Below are 23,118 nucleotides of genomic sequence, written 5' to 3'. Positions count from 1 at the left end.
AATCAAACTATTAATTACAGGTTAAAAAGAAAAAAAAATATGAAGCTAAAAAATTCAAAACTTTTTTTTATAAAAAACTTACATTAATGATTTTATTTTATTTATTTATTTTTATTTTTAAATAAAAATCGTCGGTTTAAGTTCATTCTTCGATTAAAGTAATTGCTATTGTATGAAGTAGTCAAACGTTTATAATAATAGGTAATAATTATCTGGCTTTATCGCAAATAATATAGTTTTCTTCAATTACATTCTCAATCTAGGTGTTCTTCCCACAATGTTGTATATATGTAATATAAAGTAAATAAGATATGCATATTTTTAGGACAGCTAATTATTCCAGGATTTTACTATAAGCAAAAATTAGGGGGACTAAATTAAATTACAATTGAGAAATGAATAATTGTTGTTGAATAATCTACTTGTTATTATCTGTGTATTATTTGTGCTCACGAATATTTCGGTAAGACGAATTCAAGACAGTAGCCTACTCTAACTTTGTCTTTTTCTACATTAACATGCATGTACGTAAATATGTGATTTATCATAATTATAACAAAAAAATATTATAAATGAAGTGGCCAGCATAAGGGTCTGTGACATCTAATAAATTCTAAAAAATAACTTATTAATGAAAATTAATGCAGTAGAATTACTTAAATATTAATGAAGTATTAATGAAATGTTGGGTACTCGCTGATTTGTGTACCTTTTGGCGTTTAATCAACCCTTATACTTAACATTTTAAACTGTAAGTTTTTGTTAAGGAGATTTTTGTACCTTTTGGATAGATTTTCCTTTTTGTCCATTTTGCAAAGTTACATATCTGCTTTACAGATTTTTTTAAAATTTGGAATAAGCAATTCTATCATTAAAACCTGATAAGGCGTTAAGTCGGAACCGTAACTACTGGAGAGATCTTTTTATAGAATGATTATAGTTGCGTTCCCCCAAACCATCCTCAATAACAATTTTTTTGAAAAAGCGTTTTGAATAACATAGGAAGGTATTTGTACGTAAATAGCAAAATTAAACTGCGATTTCAGTACTTCCTTTTAAGAGGAGTAAGAAAAATAAACTACGATTGCAGTACTTCTCCCTAAAAGGCAAAGAGGAAAGATTTTTTAATCGAACGACAATTCATTGATTTAAATCGGTTCACTCATTGATAATTTAAACGATTGCAGTACTTCCTCTTAGTAGGTGTAAGAGCAAGATGGCACTTCACAGCCACGTAGAGGAGCTTTAACCACTTATTCGGGCTGAATTTTATCAAAATCGGACTAAGCGTTATAGAAATATTGGTAATAATAGTTTTAGAAAGGGTCTTATTTGGGTGGGGCAAACTCCCCTCCTTATGAGGCACGGCGTCGAGACTTTTAAAGTGCAAATCTGTACAAAATTTCGATTCGAAATTCATGAAAATCGGTTCACGTGACGATAATTTGAAACGATTGCTATACTTCCCCTTAATAAGTGTTAGAGCTGATCGTCGCTTTAATGTTACGTAGGGGAGCCCTAACCCTATCACCCTACCAAATTTTATCAAAATCGGGCCAAGATTTACAGAGTAATTAGTAATAATAATTTTGGAGGGGGCCTTACATAAAGGGGGCTAACTCCTCTTCCATTCGATGTACAGCATCGAGACCCCCAAAAGGCACATCTACATAAAATTCCGAATCGAATGACACCTCATTCATGAAAATCGGTTCACGCGTTTAGGCGCTACGTTGTTTACAAAAAAGGTAACAACAACAACAAGAACAAGAACATTTTTTGAAAAAGCCGTTTTTGCTCATTTTCGGCAACTTTTTTCTCGAAACCTATTAGATCTGGGTGGTTGCAAAAAAAGTACAGTTATAAAGGAGGGTTTGGAGTAAGATTTAAAGAAAATTTGGGAATTTTATCTGTTATAGAAAAAGAGAAAAAAATTGTCAAAGTTGGGTGTTTTTCAACGTTACGCTTTTTCGTGCAGTTTTTGATGGTCAACCCTTATACAACTGTCCTACCGGACAGTTTTAATTAATATTTCTACATTAAATTGCATAAACAATAAAATGAAGCTTAAACCCTAAATATTTACTCCCCGAATATTAAGTGGGAGTAAAATTTTCTAGTAAACAAATATAAAAATAAGAGAAAAGTAAATGTTGAAATCACCATCAGTAACATCATCGACGCCTTTAATAACTGGTGCACCAGATCCGTCACTTGACCTTTTTCATTACACTCGTTAAACTTTTTAATTATGGCATTCACAATGATCTGGTGTCCACTTGGATCGTTCTCGCAATATTCATAATTCTATTTCAAGGTTACTTGTTCCCACTACTGTTTAAATAAATTAGTTTTATTACTTATAATCGATTTATGATTTTATGATCAATAGTTTAACCAGTGGCAACGAAAACATGTATTATTTGAAGCAAAGAAAGCTGATTGCTAGGAATTATCTAGGAGCGTTTTATAGAATAATGGAATGGTAAAAGCACGGGAAAGCTCCAAGAAAAACCAAATTGAAACCTTTTTGTAGCTAAACATTTTGGTGAAAATCTCAATCGATCGATTAAAAAAAATCAATTAATGCTGTCAATGTATTCAAGAGCGTTTTCATTAGATTACAGAATTCAATAGTTGGATAGATAGGGGTGGCGAACATCTTCTCTACAGGACGCCTTTCCTGTACTTTAAATGTACAAAATTGGGAGCCACTGTCTTCTGGAGGGGTTTGGCACCCCGGCAAGGTATGAATGGTACGAAAGAATGTAGTGTAAATAGTATAAATATGTTAGTTTAGGTTTAGTTTCTGTTTAGGGTGAGAGGAATATTGAGTACTCCACCCGAATTTTAGTTTAGAGCGTATATGTGTAATATGATTGTCCATTTTTAATGCGTGTATGTATCTTTTTGCTTGGGAATATTTATTAGTATAAGCGCATCTAAGTATGTAAGTATTTATTGGTATGTTTGTCTGTATGAATGCGAAATCGTAAGTGTAAACCAGAGTAAATGTACATATTAGTTTTACTTAGGCTATGATCCGTGAGGGGTGCGAGGAATATCAAGTACTCCACCCCAAGTAGATATAGAAACAATATAGGTGCGATTTATTTATATGTTAGGTCAGTTGTCGTTAGGTTTTCTTCGTTAGGTAACTAGGAGTTTAACATAATCAGTATAGTGTCCATCAGAAATAAGAAAACAGGTGCGAAGGACCTTAGATGTTGTGCACCTTTCAAATAACAAAAAAAAAAAAAAAAAAAAAAAAAATAGTTGGATAGTATGAACTGAAATTGTTTGTCAAAAAAATCCCTGCTTGAATCGATAAATTCTCTTCGATTTTGGGTAGTTCTTTAGATAACTTTGCGAGCTTATTTGTTTAAAAATGATCTACCAAGTTTATTTCACAAACATATTTAAGAACTTTAATGAAATCAATCTGTAGCAGTACATGTACTGAACTTTAATAACCTAATACTTATTGTTGTTCTTTAGTTTATGAAATGCTTCTAAATTAAAAGGGGATTTTATCCTTCTATACCTAAAACTTTTTTAAAAAATATGCCCGAGTGATCTTTGCAAAGAAAGAAAACAATCCGGAGCCGAGAATGCACTAGAAAAGCCCCCGAGTGCTAATGACCTTAGTAGATGGCGGAATTGGTCTCGATGTACAGTCGAGCCTCCCATAAAGGACACTCTCACTAGCTACCACCTCCATTTACGGACAGTTTTGGATTTCTCCGTTTTACCCCTATACACTTTCTTTATAAAAAAAAAAAACCTCCGTCTAACGGACACTCTACATAGCGACCCCGGACATTGATTTTGGGGAACGGATTAAATGTTTCACCTCCCATCAACCACCACCTTATTATTAAAAGTTCGTTTGACGCGGTGATCAAAATAATTATCCCCTCTCAAGTTTCTGGTATTTCCTAAAGTTTCCTATATAAGCTCGTACAACTTGTACCAATTTAATCATTTTTCAATATTACTTTGGACGAACAATATTATTTTTTTTCCGATATGTCTCCCAAACGAAAGTGGTTAACTCTAGAAGAGAAAATAAATGTGTTGGAAGATTTTGCAAAAACCAAATCGAGCCATCGTCAACTTGCCGAAAGGTTTGTTCTATTTTTTTTCTAAGAAATTCAATTATTCTGTGAGTTTGCACAATTTCTAACAAAGAGTTAATTATGTAGAATTAGGTTTAAAGTTGGAAAAACGCAGATTACCAATATTTTGAAGGACCGAGATGGAATCTACGCGTTGAAAAAACAAAACGGCTTGTAAAACAAAATTAGTGATTGTTTTGACAATGTTGAGGAGTGATTTAGTAAAAGTGCGTCTGTCCATATTGTTTTGACAATGTTGAGGAGTGATTTAGTAAAAGTGCGTCTGTCCATTAAGTTTAGCAAAGATTTACCCTTCATAAAGTAATAAAAAAAGTTAAATGTGGATAAAAAATGCGATGTAAATTTATATTGCTATTTGTATTTATGATTTTTTGATGATAATTATCAGAGAAATGTTTTAAATAAAATATTATTTTTTAGTATGATGATAATTTTACCATAAATTATTATAGTTATGAATAAATGTGATGTCTATTAAAAACATTATTAAACTCCTTAACAAAAACTTACAGTTTAAAATGTTAAGTATAAGGGTTGATTAAACGCCAAAAGGTACACAAATCAGCGAGTACCCAACATTTCATTAATACTTCATTAATATTTAAGTAATTCTACTGCATTAATTTTCATTAATAAGTTATTTTTTAGAATTTATTAGATATCACAGACCCTTATGCTGGCCAGTTCATTCATTTTCTTTTTTCTTTTTTTTTTTTTTATGATTTAAGTCGCGTCAACATCTAAGGTTATTGGCGCCCGGAGTTTTTTTTCAGTGCACTGCCGGCCTCCGGACAGTGTTCTCTCGTTACAGACAACACTGTCCATCACCCGGACAGTGAGCTGTAAGAAGCTCTTAGAAAGAGAAAATCTAAGGGTCTGCAGCTGGATTTAAACCCGGAACCTCCACGTGGGAATCCAATACGCTAACCGCATAGCTAATCCCTTCCCTTTGTTTATTCATAATATTTTATTTTTTTGTTATAATTATGATAAAATGTATATTATATCTTTGTAATTAAATAGGTACTTTATTATTATAATTAATAGGTACTTATATGTAGTTTTTGGATAATTCAGAAAAATTTGGTGCATATCATATAGCTAAATAATTATGCAATTATGCACGTTTTTAAATCTATTAATAATAAACAATTTTTAAATAGATGTTCGGAAAAAACCCATATTTTTTCATTATGAAACTTGGCTACCTCCTTCTAACGACCAAACAGCGGCCACTTTGCTTTGAGGTTCGACTGCATTTGAGATGTCTCGCACTTCCAAACTATAGAGATTTTCACATAAATCTCTTGACATAATGATCATCGCATTTTACTGTAGAGCCAAAGAAGACTCTTAGCATAAACCATCTTCAGTCGAATGTAACAATAAAAATGTAGTCGAATTTTATCATGAATAGTGGAAACATAAATACTGTTATTATGATTATTGTTATTAATTTAAATAACCTTACTAAATTAATTATAGATACAAACGATATTCAATTTTGTAGCACGTATAGAAGCACGGTCCTGACTTTCAAAATTGAATTCTATGCAATGAATAGCCGCTAATGATGCAATATTTACATCGAATACAATCGGTCAGTAATTAGTTTCATTATATGTTTGGTGGACACCAAAAAAAAAAAGAAAAGATTTTTCTTGATGGCAAATATTGTGAGGAGTTTGAAGGAGTTATTTATTTAAGTATTCGATAAGGAAAATAACCAACATCAATAAATGTGCGACGTAAACGCTAAAAATAGTAAACTTTGATGCTTCGTCATGTTTAATAACCTCATGAAGCAAAGGAGTGTCTAAATTGATAATTGTTCCAATTCAAAAGGACACCCAGCCAAAACGACACGTGTATTTAATTGTAACTCTTTTTTAGAACACAGAAGTTTGGTTTTAATTTAGTTGGAATAAAAGTGTTCTCTTAAAAACAAGCAGTAGTTATTTTGTCTGGTTAAACTGTCTGTAGCCGAGTGAATCTACCATTTTATATCAATACTACATTGAATGTATTACAGAAATATTCGAGATCGAAGGAAATCAAATTCTCAACACCAAATGAAGAATCATCACATCTGCAGATGGATGGAAATTCGAAACTACTTTGAAAATAAGAAAAACATGCGTGTTAAAATGGACAACATGAGTGATATTATCTAGCACTGCATTTAGAAAATCGCCTAGTTTTACGTATGATTTTTTAAAAAATATTTTTATAAAGAAAAGAAACGGAAATAGAGTTGGCTGTAAAACATTATATTTGCATTTTGCACCATCATGAGAACAGACAAAAAGTTAAGCAATACCGTAAAAAAAAAACCACTTTATTAACAGAACCATTCGCCTATGCGAGATTTTCATGATTATGGCTCCAAAAACTTCATTTTTTCAACTCTGTATGCATGCAGCGGTAACCCGAATCAGAAAACAACGCCTGCTACAGCAATTTTTCTTAAAATAAAACCATTTTTCTATTATTTCAAGAGAAGAAAACTCAATGGCGTAAATTTGACGTTTAAAATTTTCTTACGAAAGAGATAGCAATAGTTTATTTTGTGTATATTAATGGATTAAATTTAATAAAAAAATTTTGGACTTTAAATTTATAATTTCACTGTTATTGAAAAACTTAAGTTAGCTTTCCCAATTCTTTATAAAAGCTATTAAAACATAACCTTTCTTGCAACAAACCAAGCATGTGAATTCGTTTAAGCCTCAAATCATTTTTCAAATATTACTGAACCTAATTTTCTAGATTTTTCCTTATCTTAGATAATCTTTTGAGACTTACCAACCTGCTTTAAATTACGACCTGCTGGTAACATTAAAATATTACATTTTAATGATCAAATTTTCTCTTGTTATTGAACAATTAGTTATTCTCCGCACTTTCCACTTTTTTTTAAATAAATAACCAGTAATCAATCAATGTTTTTGTTGTTAAATAACCTAAAGTTGATCTACGCACTACGAACGTGTACGAGGGTCGTTTGAAAAGTCTGTGCAAAAATAAAAACTACTTAATTTTCGGGGGTAAACCTTTTTTATTTTTCAACATAGTCTCCTTTTAGGCTTATACACTTCGTCCAACGCTGCTCTAGTTTGTTGATCCCTTCCGAATAATAAGATTTGTCCAAGTCTGAAAAATAGCCATTCGTTTCTGCAATCACCTCCTCGTTTGAATAAAATCTTTTTCCCGCGAGCCATTTCTTCATATTGGGGAACAAATAGTAGTCCGAGGGAGCCAAGTCTGGAGAATAGGGGGGATGTGAAACGAGTTGGAACCCTATAACTGCTGAGGTGTGAGCTGGTGCGTTGTCGTGATGGAAAAGGACTTTTTTGTGGGCCAATCGTGGGCGTTTTTCTTGCAGCTCGGTTTTCAAACGGTCCAATAACGATGAATAATATGCACCTATAATAGTTTTACCCTTTTCCAGATAGTCGATGAGGAATATTCCTTGCGAATCCCAAAAGACAGTCGCCATAATCTTTCCGGCCGAAGGAACGGTCTTCGCCTTTTTTGGCGCAGATTCCCCCTTGGTAACCCATTGTTTAGATTGTTCTTTGGTCTCAGGAGTGTAGTGATGTATCCATGTTTCATCCACAGTGACGAAACGACGCTTAAAGTCCTGCGGATTCTTCTGGAACAGCTGCAAACCGTCCTTGCAACACTTCAAACGATTTCGTTTTTGGTCAAGCGTGAGCAATCGCGGCACCCATCTTGCGGATAGCTTTGTCATGTCCAAATGTTGATGCAAAATATTATGTACCCGTTCATTCGAGATGCCCACAGCACTAGCAATCTCACGCACCTTCACTCTTCTGTCATCCATCACCATATCATGGATTTTATCAATGATTTCTGGAGTAGTAACCTCAACAGGGCGTCCAGAACGTTCAGCGTCACTTGTGCCCATATGGCCACTCCGAAAATTTTGAAACCACTTATAAACTGTTCTAATCGAAGGTGCAGAATCACCATAATGTTTATCAAGCTTCTCTTTAGTCTCCTGAGGCGTTTTGCCTTTCATAAAGTAGTGTATAATCAACACACGAAATTCTTTTTCGTCCATTTTTTGAAAATCACTCGACTTCCTCGATTCAAACGAATGCCAAACACAAAGAAATAGACCGATCTGGCTGATACTTGGTGTGTGTTCTTCCAAGAGATGCTACTAACTAAACATAACCTCGATACGCGCCAGTGGTGCTATCTCTCTGACTTTGCACGGACTTTTCAAACGATCCTCGTACAACGAACGCCGGCTATATACACTAAATAAGCCAAAACAAATTGATTAGTAAATCTGTTTACGTAAATAGAACAAAACAAAGTTATTGAACTCATTTAGTTAAATATAATTGAATTAAAATGTATGCCACATAACTTATGTATTCAGCTGCAAAGTTACTGCAAGAGAAAGTAACAGGCAGATATACATCGTGACAGCAAACTTTATTAACCACAAGTGGTAGCTAGAGTTACTTGACAGCAAAAGCTTTATCTAATTGGATATGTCCGTCTAATTTAACTTTATCTGAAAGTTTTCTCAATTCTCTGCTTTATCCACACACACTTGAAAGTTATTTATATTAAATATTATTTCTAAAATAGTTTACTAAAAGTGACTGTAAGAATGGAGGCAAGGGACGGATGGAATTAAAGTTTGCAAGACTGATTGATGTCTGATTCTTATGGTTTCAATGAGAATATTCTAAGGATGTTCAGCAATCTCACAATTTCAGTCATAATTTAAATAATAGTGGAAATGAAATCTTAAACAACTAAATAAATGCTTACTAGTCCTTGCAGAAAACTTTTTGCTTCAACAAGTTATCGAGGCAAGCTAAGTTAATATTGTGTAAGACTATATCTGCACTAAGCAGATTAATAGCAAACGTTGGAGGACCTTTGGCTAGCAAGAGACGGCTCCTGTCCTGATGTCCGCAGCAAATGCGGAAGCTCTAAATAAAAGGAAAAATAAGAAGTTGCTGGCGGCAGTCCAAAGAAAAGGAGCACTGAGGACGATTAGTGCTTACAGGACGGTTTCGGGGTCGGCGGCCCTGGTAATAGCAGGGGTTCCACCCATTGACTTGGTGGCAATGGCCAGAAGACGGACCTACCTGCTGAGGGAGTCTCTGGGTAGTATCGACGCCAGAAAGAGGGCGACTACTCGGCTGGCACAAGAATGGAGAGTCTGCTGGGCGAATGACGACCATGGTTGATTGTTGATCCGGTGACCTGGGCAGATAGGAAACATGGAGAGGTGGATTATTACCTCACACAATTCCTTACTATCCACGGATATTTCGCTGGTTTCCTTAATAAAATCGGGAAAAGGCCGTCTGGGGCGTCAATTTACGGAGATTCGGACTCGGATGACGCCCTGCACACTTTTTTTGAATGTACAAATTGGGTACAGGAAAGAAGAGGATTGCAGGGGGGTTACCGGTCCGATAACTCCGGACAGCATCGTCGGACGGATGCTGGAAGATGAGGAAGCTTGGGCGAGGGTCTCTTCCATGGTAAGGAGGATCCTAATAAGAAAAAGAAAGGACCTGGAATAATCGCAGGTATAATTGAAGAGTAACAAAAAGAAGAAAAGCCAAGTATACGAGGCGCCATCCCGAAGTAATGCTGTTTAGCGGTTCCGGGATGGACATTTTACGCCTGAAGGGGAGGGTTTTTTTAGTGGGTCGAGCCCCACACAACCGACAGATCGTCGGAAGAAGCCTTTGGCATTTTTCCCCCTCGCAAAAAAATGACCTTTATTGATTGCCTTGATATTTTCTTGAATGAAGACCCTAATATTCTGAAAACTGAAAGAAAATTGGTAGTAACAAAACTTACAAATAAATATCTTTCCGAAGATGTAGAGAAGGTACAGCAAGTACAATCTGATTATGTAGACTAGTCACTAATTTTGAGAATAACTGAGTGTTATCTAGATTTGGGCTGCAATAAACTCAAAATTAAGAATTGTAACTCAGATCCGTCTCTGCAGAGTAAAAGTAGCGAAACTCTATATTAATGGTCATACATACAGTTTTTGACAGTGACAATATATATATGTCTAGTTTGTAAGTAGCGATTCCATACTGCATTTCTTGTTTGAGTGTAAGGCTTTTTGTACCGATTAGGTCTTTTTTCATTACAAAATATTATTTGTACAACCTCTTATTCAAACTCGCAGAAATTTGAGCAATTGTTCACAATAAATACAATAAGAACAGTTAAACTCCATATTTCATTTCTGTAAACAGGCTGCCAAAATTAGAAGTTTTGTTCTAGAAGAATGATATTTGCATTTTTTTGTATCATTATTTGGTTTGTCACATGTATACTACTATGCTGTTAAATTGAGGATACTTTTTGTTTTAGTTTATTTTCCTTAAGATAATTTCAATTTCTTTGAGTATGTATATTGTATATGTAGTTGCTAAAAATTAAATGGTTGGCCATTTCCATTGCTTAGGCAATTAGCTATGTACCAATATATAAATAAATAAGTTGTACAAGTCCATATTAAGGACGGTTGTCGTCTATGGTAGCGAAAGCTAGGCGCTAACTGTGGAAGAAGAGAGACTTCTCAGTATTTGGGAAAGGAAGGTCCTGAGGAAAATATTTGACTGGTAAGACAGCATAGACTATGAAGGTCGAATCAGGAATTAAAAGAACTATATGATGAACAGGGCCTCTGGTAGGAGTGGTGAAACTTGGAGCAGGACTAGCTACGAGGAAGTTGATTACTGGCCATCCGGGTGGAGAAAGAAGTAAAGGGAGATCACGGAAACGATGGCTGAATTGACGTGGAACAGGATCTCGGATTGTTAGGAGTGAGTGAGGCGGCGGCGGGTGGTTCGAGAGAGAATTTGCAAGGAGAGGAGGAATGTAATTGAGCAGTCTAAGGTCCTTCTAGGGTCCTTCATAGATGTAATGCCAAGAAAGAAGAAGTAAACCTTAAAATTCCAAATTCCACTTTCAATATCAATAAAAATAATAATTAATTTCGAGATTCATGATGTTACTCAAACTAAAAATCAAGTCTATGCTCCGAGCAATTTTTGGTTTCTGATTTCGAAGACTTACAATATATTTGGAACAAAAAACCAGTTTTTCTTCTTTCAGAAGACATTTTGGCAAAAATCTTCTTTTTTTTTGGGCTTTCCCAAGAATCGGGAAAAGTGAGAGAAATTATTCACAATCATTTACGGATTTATCCCCGTTTAGAATGCAGAAATTCAGCTTCTACAATACCAAGTATTCACAGAATATTAAGCCGAAGTGCTTCAGTTTAAACTATAGACAATGCTAAGACACATGCTGTTATTTCTAGATTTAAATGATGCCGAATGATCTCGACTTCCGAAAATTTGTTACAGTAAAATGTTGGAACTCCAAGACAATAGAAAGATCCCCTTTAATTGGTGCCAGGAACTTAGGTCATATTTACTAGAAATATGTGTGGAAATCTCAAGATCCCAACCTTCTATCCTGTTCTCTCCCCAACCTATTGGAATCTTTTAAAAATAACCTAATCTGTAAAGACGTAACCAAGGCGGTCACATCATCCCTATAATCCAGTTTTTAGAAATATAAGTTCTTTAGGACTCGGAGAATCGTATTTCTTTTTTCATTGCCATATAAACAAATTAAGGGTAGCCAGCCCAATTGAGGTTATTTGGAAGCAAGTACTGCAGAATCTTCCTTAATAAGGTTTCATATAGATTTAATCCTGAGCAACAATGCAAACTTATATGCATTTGAAAGCGATAATTTAGAACACTTCCTTTTATCATGCCCTATGTTGAATTGCTTTAGGCAAATGTATCTTTCAAACTATATTTTATACCCCACGGGCGATAATACAATGTTAAATTTATTGGAAATAGATTCTTATAGTAAATTGAATAACATCTTTTTTTACGTTCTGAAATCTTTAAAGCTAAAGAATTTTATGCAAAATCAGTAACATCTTTATTTTATTTTAATTGATTTATTTTACACACTTTCTCTCGCTATTTCCATTTTTATTTATTTTTTATCTTTTAATTATTTTTTTCTCTTTTCTTCAGGTAAAATGATGTCTAAATATTATCACCACCATTTAAATGTTTACTTTTCTTTATCAACAAAAAGAGTTAGTTTATTTTTATAATTACTTTTTATATTATTATTATTTATATTATTTCGATTTATTTTGTAATTTACTTTAGTGCTTTGTAAATCGACTGGCTGTAAGAAAATCTTAAAAGCAATAAAAAAGATTGATTGATTTCTAGATTTAAATCAAATATCCAATTTTAAGACTTGAAATTTCTATTTTCTTAATTTATTACGATCCTGAGACTTCTCTATTTGTTCGTTACAAGAAAAGCATTTTATAAAACAATTATATTTTTCTAGAAGTTGCTAACTACTCGATATTAGCTGAGTATTATACTTTGTCTTCAATTTATTTAAAAAATAAATTCAGCGAGGGTGGCAAATAAAAAAAATAAATAAGGCTAATTTTTGCTCCAATTTAAGAACGGAAGAGGCAAGATCGATCAGATACATACCAACATCCAATTTCCTTTAGTTAACTACCAATTACTAACTGAAGAAGCAAAGAAGTCAGATTTGATTGAAAAGTAAAAGATTTCACTGGCTGTATGATGATGGGAAATATACGAGTATAGCCTACCAAGTTCATCTTAATTATCTGCAGCTTAAAAGAGATCAGAGTCAATTTGTGAGAGGTTTGGGCAAATAATTTTATTAAAAAACTAAAATTACGATATTTTCTGTAATTGATACCCTTTCGATAATAATGAGCACAAAAATATATAAAATATTTTTATTTTTGGATTCCAAATATCAATGTAAAATAGGAATTACCACAGATGAGTGTAAGTAAAAATAATAACTTACGAGGGTCGTTTGAACAGTCAGTGCAAAGTCAGAGAGATAGCACCACTGGCGCGTATCGAGGTTATGTTTAGTTAGTAGCATCTCTTGGAAGAACACACACCAAGTTTCAGCCAGATCGGTCTATTTCTTTGTGTTTGGCATTCGTTTGAATCGAGGAAGTCGAGTGATTTTCAAAAAATGGACGAAAAAGAATTTCGTGTGTTGATTAAACACTACTTAATGAAAGGCAAAAAGCCTCAGGAGACTAAAGAGAAGCTTGATAAACATTATGGTGACTCTGCACCTTCGATTAGAACAGTTTATAAGTGGTTTCAAAATTTTCGGAGTGGCCATATGGGCACAAGTGATGCTGAACGTTCTGGACGCCCTGTTGAGGTTACTACTCCAGAAATCATTGATAAAATCCATGATATGGTGATGGATGACAGAAGAGTGAAGGTGCGTGAGATTGCTAGTGCTGTGGGCATCTCGAATGAACGGGTACATAATATTTTGCATCAACATTTGGACATGACAAAGCTATCCGCAAGATGGGTGCCGCGATTGCTCACGCTTGACCAAAAACGAAATCGTGTGAAGTGTTGCAAGGACGGTTTGCAGCTGTTCCAGAAGAATCCGCAGGACTTTAAGCGTCGTTTCGTCACTGTGGATGAAACATGGATACATCACTATACTCCTGAGACCAAAGAACAATCTAAACAATGGGTTACCAAGGGGGAATCTGCGCCAAAAAAGGCGAAGACCGTTCCTTCGGCCGGAAAGATTATGGCGACTGTCTTTTGGGATTCGCAAGGAATAATCCTCATCGACTATCTGGAAAAGGGTAAAACTATTACAGGTGCATATTATTCATCGTTATTGGACCGTTTGAAAACCGAGCTGCAAAAAAAATGCCCACGATTGGCCCACAAAAAAGTCCTTTTCCATCACGACAACGCACCAGCTCACACCTCAGCAGTTGTGGTCGCAAAATTAATGGAAATAGGGTTCCAACTCGTTTCACATCCCCCCTATTCTCCAGACTTGGCTCCCTCGGACTACTATTTGTTCCCCAATATGAAGAAATGGCTGGCGGGAAAAAGATTTTATTCAAACGAGGAGGTGATTGCAGAAACGAATGGCTATTTTTCAGACTTGGACAAATCCTATTATTCGGAAGGGATCAACAAACTAGAGTAGCGTTGGACGAAGTGTATAAGCCTAAAAGGAGACTATGTTGAAAAATAAAAAAGGTTTACCCCCAAAAATTAAGTAGTTTTTATTTTTGCACGGACTTTTCAAACGACCCTCGTAGTTAATGAAATTCAAACTAAATACTTCGGATATGAATACTTACATGGCAGCATGCACCACGATAGTCGAGCGGTTAAACGCGAGGCCCCGCTAAGCAAAGATATAATGTGGGTTCGGGGTTCGATTATCGGTGAAGGACTTTTGGATTTTTTAATGGTTAATAAAATGAAATTTGCAGTTAAGTGCATTTGCTAGTCGCCTCCGTCCATGACATCTAATTTAGTAGTTGGACGCAAAGCTCGCCTGACATATAATAGTTTTTAGTTTAACTTATCTTACAAGAATCACTAAGTTCTAACCTCTTCATTTAATTCTAACTTGGAATTGACAAGTTAGAATTAAATAATTATAATTTCACGCATACTTATTTTCACTTGCACCTTGCCATGCAATTATGTTCGTGTTAAAGAAGTTGAAAACGATAAAGTTACTCAACAAAACACAATCAAGGTTAATAATTGAAAGATGAAAGAGAAAGTGTAGATTTTGAAACTTAGCGTATAAGTCCAAACGTCAAAAGGCGTTTAATCAACCCTTGTACGTAACTTTTAAAACTGTAAGTTTTTGTTAAGGAGTTAGTAATTACAGTTTTAGAGTGGACCTTTTACTTGCGTGGGGCAAATTCCTCTCTTTATGAGGCACAGCGTCGAGATTTCTAAAATGTAAAATTTATACAAAATTTCAAACCTCATTCATGAAAAAGCGTCTATAATTTGAAACGATTGCCATACTTCCCCTTAAAAGGTATAAGAACGGAACGTCGCTTTAATGTTAAGTAGAGGAGCCCTAACCCTTTCATCCTGTCAAATTTTATCAAAATCGAGCCAAGATTTACAGAGTTATTAGTAATAATAATTTCGGAGGAGGCCTCACATAAATGGGACTAACTCCTTTCCCATTCGATGTACAGCATCGAGACCCCCCATTAGGCATAAATCTACATAAAATTCCGAATCGAATGACACCACAATCATTAAAATCGGTTCGCGCGTTTAGGCGCTACGCAGTTTACAAAAAAGTTAAGAACAAGAACAATTTTTTGAAAATGCCGTTTTTGCTCATTTTTAGCCACTTTTTTCTCAAAATCTATTGGGTCTAGGTAGTTGCAAAAAAAAATACAGCTATATTTTAAAGACAATTTGAGAATTAAGAATTTTATCTTTTATAGAAAAAGAGAAAAAAATGGTAAAAGTTGGGTGTTTTTCAACGTTACGCTTTTTCTTGCACTTTCTGACGATCAACCCTTATACAACTGTCCTACCGGACAGTTTTAATTAACTGAACATTAGCGCTTGAGCGCCATTTTACGCTTAAGTCGGTTACCACTTATACTAAACATCAGAAACTGCAGAAACATTTCGAATTAAATTTCTAACATCAGTAAATACATATAATTGAAGTAAATAAAACAAAATGGCACTAAATAATGATTTTTATAAAATAAAATAAACGCATGCATAAATACATACATACTCGTATGCAGTTGAATAAATACACTTACAAGTTATTAACTGTTTCAACTATCCACGTGCAGGTCTGCATCGCTTTTAGAATATGTTATACTACTTTCGATAAGAACTAAATATTTTCAAAAATAATGTTGAATGAATGCTTTAAATTAGATCAATATATATTTTTACGTATTTTTGAATGACGAAAACAATCCAGTCTGCTCAAGAATACGAACTACAGTAAACACAATCGATAAATTAATCGAAAAACTAAAAAATCATACTCAGATCTACAGATATTATTCAAACTACGTATTATCGTGAAAGAAACTGTTTATTTCTTATTACTAAATAGTGCACGCTACGTGCTCATTATAATTTCACGCATACTTATTTTCACTTGCACATGCAATTATGTTCGTGTTAAAGAAGTTGAAAACGATAACGAGTAAAAGAAATCGGTGCTTGAATATAAGGAAGAAATACACGGAAAAAGCAATTAGTGAGTCTAGAAATAGAATACGTGAGGAAATGTGAAATGGTAGTTAAGGAATAAAATGTAATAAAATAAATCGGTTCTCTGGGAATTTTGCACAGAGCATTTTGTTACAAAATTCAAAAAATTTGAATACAACTGTAAATAGCCTAAACGTGAGTGAAAACAAATTATGCGAACAACCGGTCACGTTTTCTCTCAATTACAACTAAATTTTTCTTGCAATTCATGTCATAAATTATTTTTTAAATTAATAAATTTTGCTGTTAAATTTAGAAGTATAGCTGTCTCTAAATAAATATTGAAATTTCAATCTCCAATCCAAACACAAGATTCTTTTATCACCGATTTTCTGCTTTATTTTGCATTCTGAACAGCGTCCAAACAGATCTGTTTACCATTACCGAGTTATATGCATTATAACAAGCGAGTATTGCTATTTTAACTGCAGAATTTGCTGCCCAATGATTAAGAGAAGCAGATAAGAATATTCGGAAGTACTGAATGCTGTGACTGTATCAAAGTCCAGGGGGAACTACACGGACATCCGATCAAACTTTCCTAATTCGGAGTAATAGCAACGAATCTCATTCTAATTAACTAGTTAAGTGCGTTCGACGTGTATACTCGTTGTAAAAAATATAAACTTGCCATTAACTATAAAAATTCGAAATTTTAATAAAATACAATAAGAATATTATTTGGTGGGATGTTTCCTTTATCTTACTAATAAAACTGCCAAGTATTTTATACGGAGGGGATAGTGGAAGCCAGCTAAATGATAAGTGGTTGATACATGTTTGGTCTCCGCATTAGAGATTGGGAATTAGGCACACAAATAAAAGCTCTCAACCCTTCTGCAATGCTGTTTTTTACCTTAGATAAAGGTTCAGACCTCAGTACGAGCATGATTTCATTTTGTACAGAATTCAAAGCTCTTTTCTTCCTTGTAAAAGCTCTTGCGTCCCTAGTTAACTAGGCAATGCATACGTGAAGTGGTGCAAGATTTTTGAATGAGCACAGAATGCTCTGTAATCTCAAGCCCCCAGAGATTGCAGAAAAAGTCGCTTGCAGTAACTATTATGGACGTTGTAAACTTTTGGTTGTTTTGCCCTGCTCTCGACATGTATACACGTCATTTTCTGATTTTGATTCCGCACACTGTGGGGGGTTTTTTAACATGGTGCATCCAGAACGAATTGCTCCAGAAAAATGTTTCCAATGTCCCTCAAAAACGATTTTTTTCAAAATAATTCCAATTTTTCTCCATAAAAATAAATTCGTTTCATAGAATTACAAGTTTAGATTGCATACACTGTTTTCAAGAATGTTTATAATCCGCGGTGAGGATCTATTCTGCATTGTCGGAACCGTATTCTTCAATTAACATCGCACATAGACCCTGAAAAGTCCACCCTAATTCGTAAAAAAACTACTTTTGCAAACTGTAGGTACTTTAGAAACATTTCTCACCGGTGAGAGCTCCAATTCAAAACCATTGCACGGCTAGAGCAATAAAGGAAAGTAAAGAACAATAGTAAGTAAATAAAAATAATGGATTGTTGATGGCAAGCAAGTGCCCCATATAGAACTATAAAATATAGCGTCTAAAGCGAGTACGATATTTACGGGAATTGTGGGCCCAACTGCTTCTGGAAGCACGGCTCCAGCCCACATGCTGGTCCAGAAAGCAGTTTGGTGGCTGTAAGCAAGGAATGTTGGTTATTTATACTCCCAGACTGACTTCAAAGAAAATTGATGGCGAAAATATAAATTCTCTTGGAAAGCAATATATATAGATATATATGTAAGAAATGAATCTGGTGAGAAAAGTTACACGGCTTACTATTACTAAAATAATAATAGTAATAATGATGATAATAATAATAATAATAATAATAATTTTTATAGAAGGGGAAAATGCATTATGCATCATCGTGGAGAAATGCCCACGGAATGTGGGACCCTCACCCACTAAAAAACCCAACTCCCCAACAGGCAGAGAAACCCACCCTGGAACCACTTACGCATTACTTCAGGGTGGTGCCTCATAATAGCCCATACGAGCTCCTATCGGCCTTCATACACCTGTCTAGAACGACCGAAGCAGACGGAAATCCAGCTCCTGCTTCTTTCTTATCAAGACTGCATTCACAAAGGTCGCCACCCTATTCCAGCCGACTCTGTGGGAGAGCATAATCCCTACTATGTTCTCGGGCGTGATTCGCCCGATCTCCTGTTCTAAACTCTGCCTCTCCGTCAAACATAAAAAGAATGTGTGATATGCGTCATCCAGATCAGAGTCCCCGAAGATACATGGAAGAGTCTCCCACCTTCCTCATCCTATACAGGTACGAGGTGAAACAACCGTGCCCTGTAAAAGAAACTGGGTGAGATAGTAGTCGACTTCGCCATGCTTTCTTCCGGTCCAGTCAGAAGGGTTGTCAATGAGCCGAGCAGTCCATCTGCCTCGGGTGTCCAACCGCCACCTCTTATGCCAGGACCGAATAGAGTGAAACCTGGCCACCACTTTCGCCTCCGATCTTCCGAGGACTTCACTTAGATCGTAAGCCATCTTACGTTCTTGGGTCATCAAATCGGTGGGGATCACTCCAGCCACCACCAGTGCCGCTGACTCCGAGACCGTTCGATAGGAAGAGGCGATCCTAAACGCTCCTCTTCTTTGAACTGAAGCCATCTGCTTCCGGTACATTTCCTTTTTAAGAGCGTCGCCCCAAACTTCACACCCGTATAGAAGTATAGCGTTTGTTACCGACATCAAAAGTCACCGTTTACCCGATGTCGGTCCCCGAACGTTGGACATAAGCCCACTCAGTGCCGATGTCACCTTCACGGCTTTCTCCGAAGAGTGCCTGTTCTGTTCCCAAAACGAGAGTTTAATAATAATAATAATAATGGAAATGATCAGCTAAGTAGTTAGCATACTGGATTCTCACATGGAAGGCCCAGGTAAGAAAGCAGCCGCTGGGTTTCAGATTTTCTCTTCACAGGAGCTTCTTAAAGCTCACTGTCCAGTGACCGGGGGTACACTTAAAAAACAAAAGGCTCCGTGCGCCTATAACCTTGGATGTTGACGAGCCTTAATTTAATTTTTTCAAAATTTTGTTTTATTTTTATCACAGATGTACAGAAGTAAAAGTTCTTTTCATAGTCATTATGACTACGGTAAGTCTGACAACAAGACTGATATAATGAGTTAGTTTCAACATATAATTCTTATAATTACAACTGAAAATGAAATCATTGACCTAAAAAAAAAAACTCGCTCAAGGAAAATAAAAGGAAATAACATCTAAATACAAAAAGAAGTAGCAAATTTTGTTAAACTTAACTGTAATTAAAGTCTCTGGCAAGAAAAATGGCCTACTTATCTTAGATAAGTTGGACTAAACTTCTGTAATGACTCAGACTTCTCTATCGGAAAGATTCTATGCGATATAGAGTTAGAATCACCCTAAAAAAGTTGAACACATATAAATTAACAGTAAGCTACGATAAATTTCGCCAGGGTTCGGTTTCTGAGATTCGTTTGTGCATTAATTAAATAGCGAGCAAAAATTGTTGAAATTAGATCTCCATTTTAGTATTGAATCTACAAAAAAACTCTACTTTGAATCTGGTTCCAAAATTCAGCTAGGTTAATTCAGCCACTAAGCTAATATAAATTCGATTTCTGGATTCTTTAAAGAATCAAATATATCAAAACAATTTTGGAACATACTAATAGTGTTAATGATAGTTTTAATTTTCGAACGTTGATAATTGATGTTTTTGGGAATATTGAAGTGCGGTCAATCAATAAATTTAAACACAAATTTGGTAACTGTTGCAACAGTTATGATTAAGGAACGGATTTTTATGTATTTAAAAATGCCAAATATTTAATTAAAATATGCATTTATTTTCGTCAATTATGTGGAAAATATGTGATTTCCTTAAAATATTTTCTGGAATATTTAAGTAAAATGGACATTTTTTTGTATGAAAATGGATTTTTTTTGGGGGGGGGGCAAGTTATAATTATTTATACAAGAAAAGAACATTTTTACAATTTATAATAATTTATTAGGAACAAAATAATTTGTTTTTACAAGTTATAATGATTTATACAACAAAGAACATTTTTACTATTTATAAAAAGATGTGTTAAATTTTCAATTTTGAAAACTTCACTCTTCGAAATTGTTTGCAACCACATGAAATTTCAAACTTTGAAACGTAAAGTGACGACGATCTGGGCGTAAGATGGACTTGTAACGACTAAAATCCTTTGAAATGAGGATGTTTAAGTTTGTGGAAAGGGATATCTGCTCTAACCAAAGCCCGACACAGATCTGTACTCAGAGTAGACTTACTTGATGATGGAGATGTAAGGAAGGCTTGATAGGACGTCCTCTCTTTCTTTCTGTTTTTATTCTCTATGTGCGATCCGGTGGCAATATGTTGAGTGACTTGGGAACCTTGAGAGCAAGAAACGCGCTTGTCACAATCTGTGCAGTACAAAATGTCTCCATCACTTCGAAAAAGTTCTGCTGGAAACTCGCGAAGATATTTAGCAACCAGTTGTTTGTTTGAGGCCGATGTTCGTGGCATTTCACCCAAAAAAGAATACAATAAGTGACCGAACGAAATGAATTGGACACTTCAACGAACGAGCTGAAAGAACAGACAACGTCAGTCAACTTCAAAGAACTAACAAGTGCCCGTCACTGTTTAGCAGCATTCTGTGTAAATTACAATAACCATTGTACCCACTGTGATTCACAGCCCTACAGTCTGTGGCTCACAGTTCCTGTCAACCACCTCCCAATTATGAAAATATGCCCAAAATGAAAAATATGAAAAAATATGTACATATTTTGATTAAATATGTAGAAATATTTATTTATTTTAATCAAATATGTATAAATATGCGATAACATCCAAATATGTGAAAATATGTGAAATAAAAGTAGGCTCAAACGGCTTAAAAAGTGTCAGTATGAATACTTCTAGTTGAAAAACGTCTGTAAATTGCCTAGAAAAAAATATGTAAATACATACGAATCCGTTCCCTAGTTATGATGGATGTAGCTTAACGTTAAAATTCCACAAATTCTACCCTGAAGAAGGTAATAGATTTCTATGAAATCCTATGATTTCTATGGCGAGATTAAATAAAGTTTGTGTTTGAATTTATTGATCTCAATAAAATACCTCAATATTCCCAAAATCACACTAATTTTGTATTACACTTAGTTCTAATTAACTTACCACCAAGTAAGGAGCAAAATATGTTATTACCTGAAGTAAACACAAATTACTATCCTTAAAGGTTCGCGAGTAATTTTTCAAGATTTACAGCCTGTGATTGCACATCTACGGAGGAAACGTACAATAATTGTGGAAGATAAAAGTTGTAAATAAAATAACCGCTTATTATAAATGTCACAGTACCATTACTGGCTATAATAACATAATTTACTGAACCGACGATGGTTTCAAGGCAGCCGAAACTTATCTAACTTGAAAAATATATTGAAACTGGAAAGGCATTATACTGTTCAATAAATAATTCTTTTTGCATTATTCTTAGGAGGAGAAGTGATATTGAAACCTGTAGTTCATCAGAGAGGTTACTATTTATCCTTTTTTAAGCAATAAATATAATTATATTAATTCAAGATGAAAACAATAATCGCAGAATTATTAAAAGTAAAATATTAGTTGAAATAAATGCACACAGTTAGGGATTAACATGAACAATTAATATGGTAATTCTGTGAGCTCAATTAATCCTTTGTTTTAGTGCTGCTTGCATCTGTAGAGGACCAAGTGGAAAGAGTTTTTGAACGTCATGAACCTTTGTTTCTGTCCAAATCCATTTAGTAGACTGTCTGCAGACATTAATTTGCATGTTAATATTACAAGCAGTTCGTTTGTGCTGTCCCAAAGTTTCTTTGCTGCACATTGTTTATATTCGTTACTAACAACTAAATACATTCTGCATTTATTTTATACTAATCTTTTCTAGGGAGAATAAATAGTAAAACTTGTTGACAGATATCTGGTGAGTTAGATACGTAGGATAGAAGTTGGAGAGAACTAGAATTTGTTTGAAAATGGCAGAATGTAAAGTTGACAGAAATTTACAATGTTATGGCTAACTTACTTTTTACAAAATAAACAAATATTGCGAAAGCATAAAGATTAGTATTGCGAAAGTAAAACGAGAAGTAGCAATTCTCTGCTACTCGAAATTTGGACGAGGATTTTGGTGGTGTCACGAAGAAGTAGCAGAATTAGTATTTACATCAGATGGATTTTTCTAATCTAGGATGCTTTGACAAAAAGAAAAAAAAAGGTGAAGGTTTATTCACATTCCCTTCTTTTTCAACAGTGTAGTTGTGTGTGAAATTGTAATTTGGAGTAAGTACATATGAATTTTTGTTTATAAAAAATAGTACTTGTTTAAAATATTTCCTAACATTTTCTCAAATATTTCAGAGAGATCAGAAGTAATTTTTTTTAAAATGCAACTTGTAACCTTTGACTTCCTTATTTTAAGACAATCTACTTTATAAATTGGCTACAGGTCCATCTAAAAGAGTTTCCAATGAATTAAACAACTTGAGAACTAACACTCTTCTTGAGTGCTCGCAAACACGTTTTCTTGTAAAACAAACGTAATTTCTCATACGAAGATAAAAGGAATCCTGGAAAATGATATACCGTTCGAAAGCCCATTAAACAAGGAAACTTTTATAAAAAGTGCCAGCACTTAGGTCTGATAATGTTAACGTAAGGGCCT

General features: G+C 34.6%; 1 protein-coding gene across 5 annotated transcripts in view; it reads right to left on the bottom strand.

Annotated features, from left to right (window-relative positions):
- LOC141452295 (uncharacterized) overlaps positions 1–23,118 on the bottom strand; it is a 592,044-nt gene that overhangs the window by 305,686 nt on the left and 263,240 nt on the right. The window lies entirely within an intron of this gene.

Source organism: Rhodnius prolixus, unplaced genomic scaffold (genome assembly GCF_049639745.1).
Source record: "Rhodnius prolixus isolate KJV_2025 unplaced genomic scaffold, Rpr scaffold_3, whole genome shotgun sequence".
Taxonomy (NCBI): Eukaryota; Metazoa; Arthropoda; class Insecta; order Hemiptera; family Reduviidae; genus Rhodnius; species Rhodnius prolixus.
Note: the sequence above shows the minus strand (reverse complement) of the source record. Positions and strands in the feature narration are given on the sequence as shown.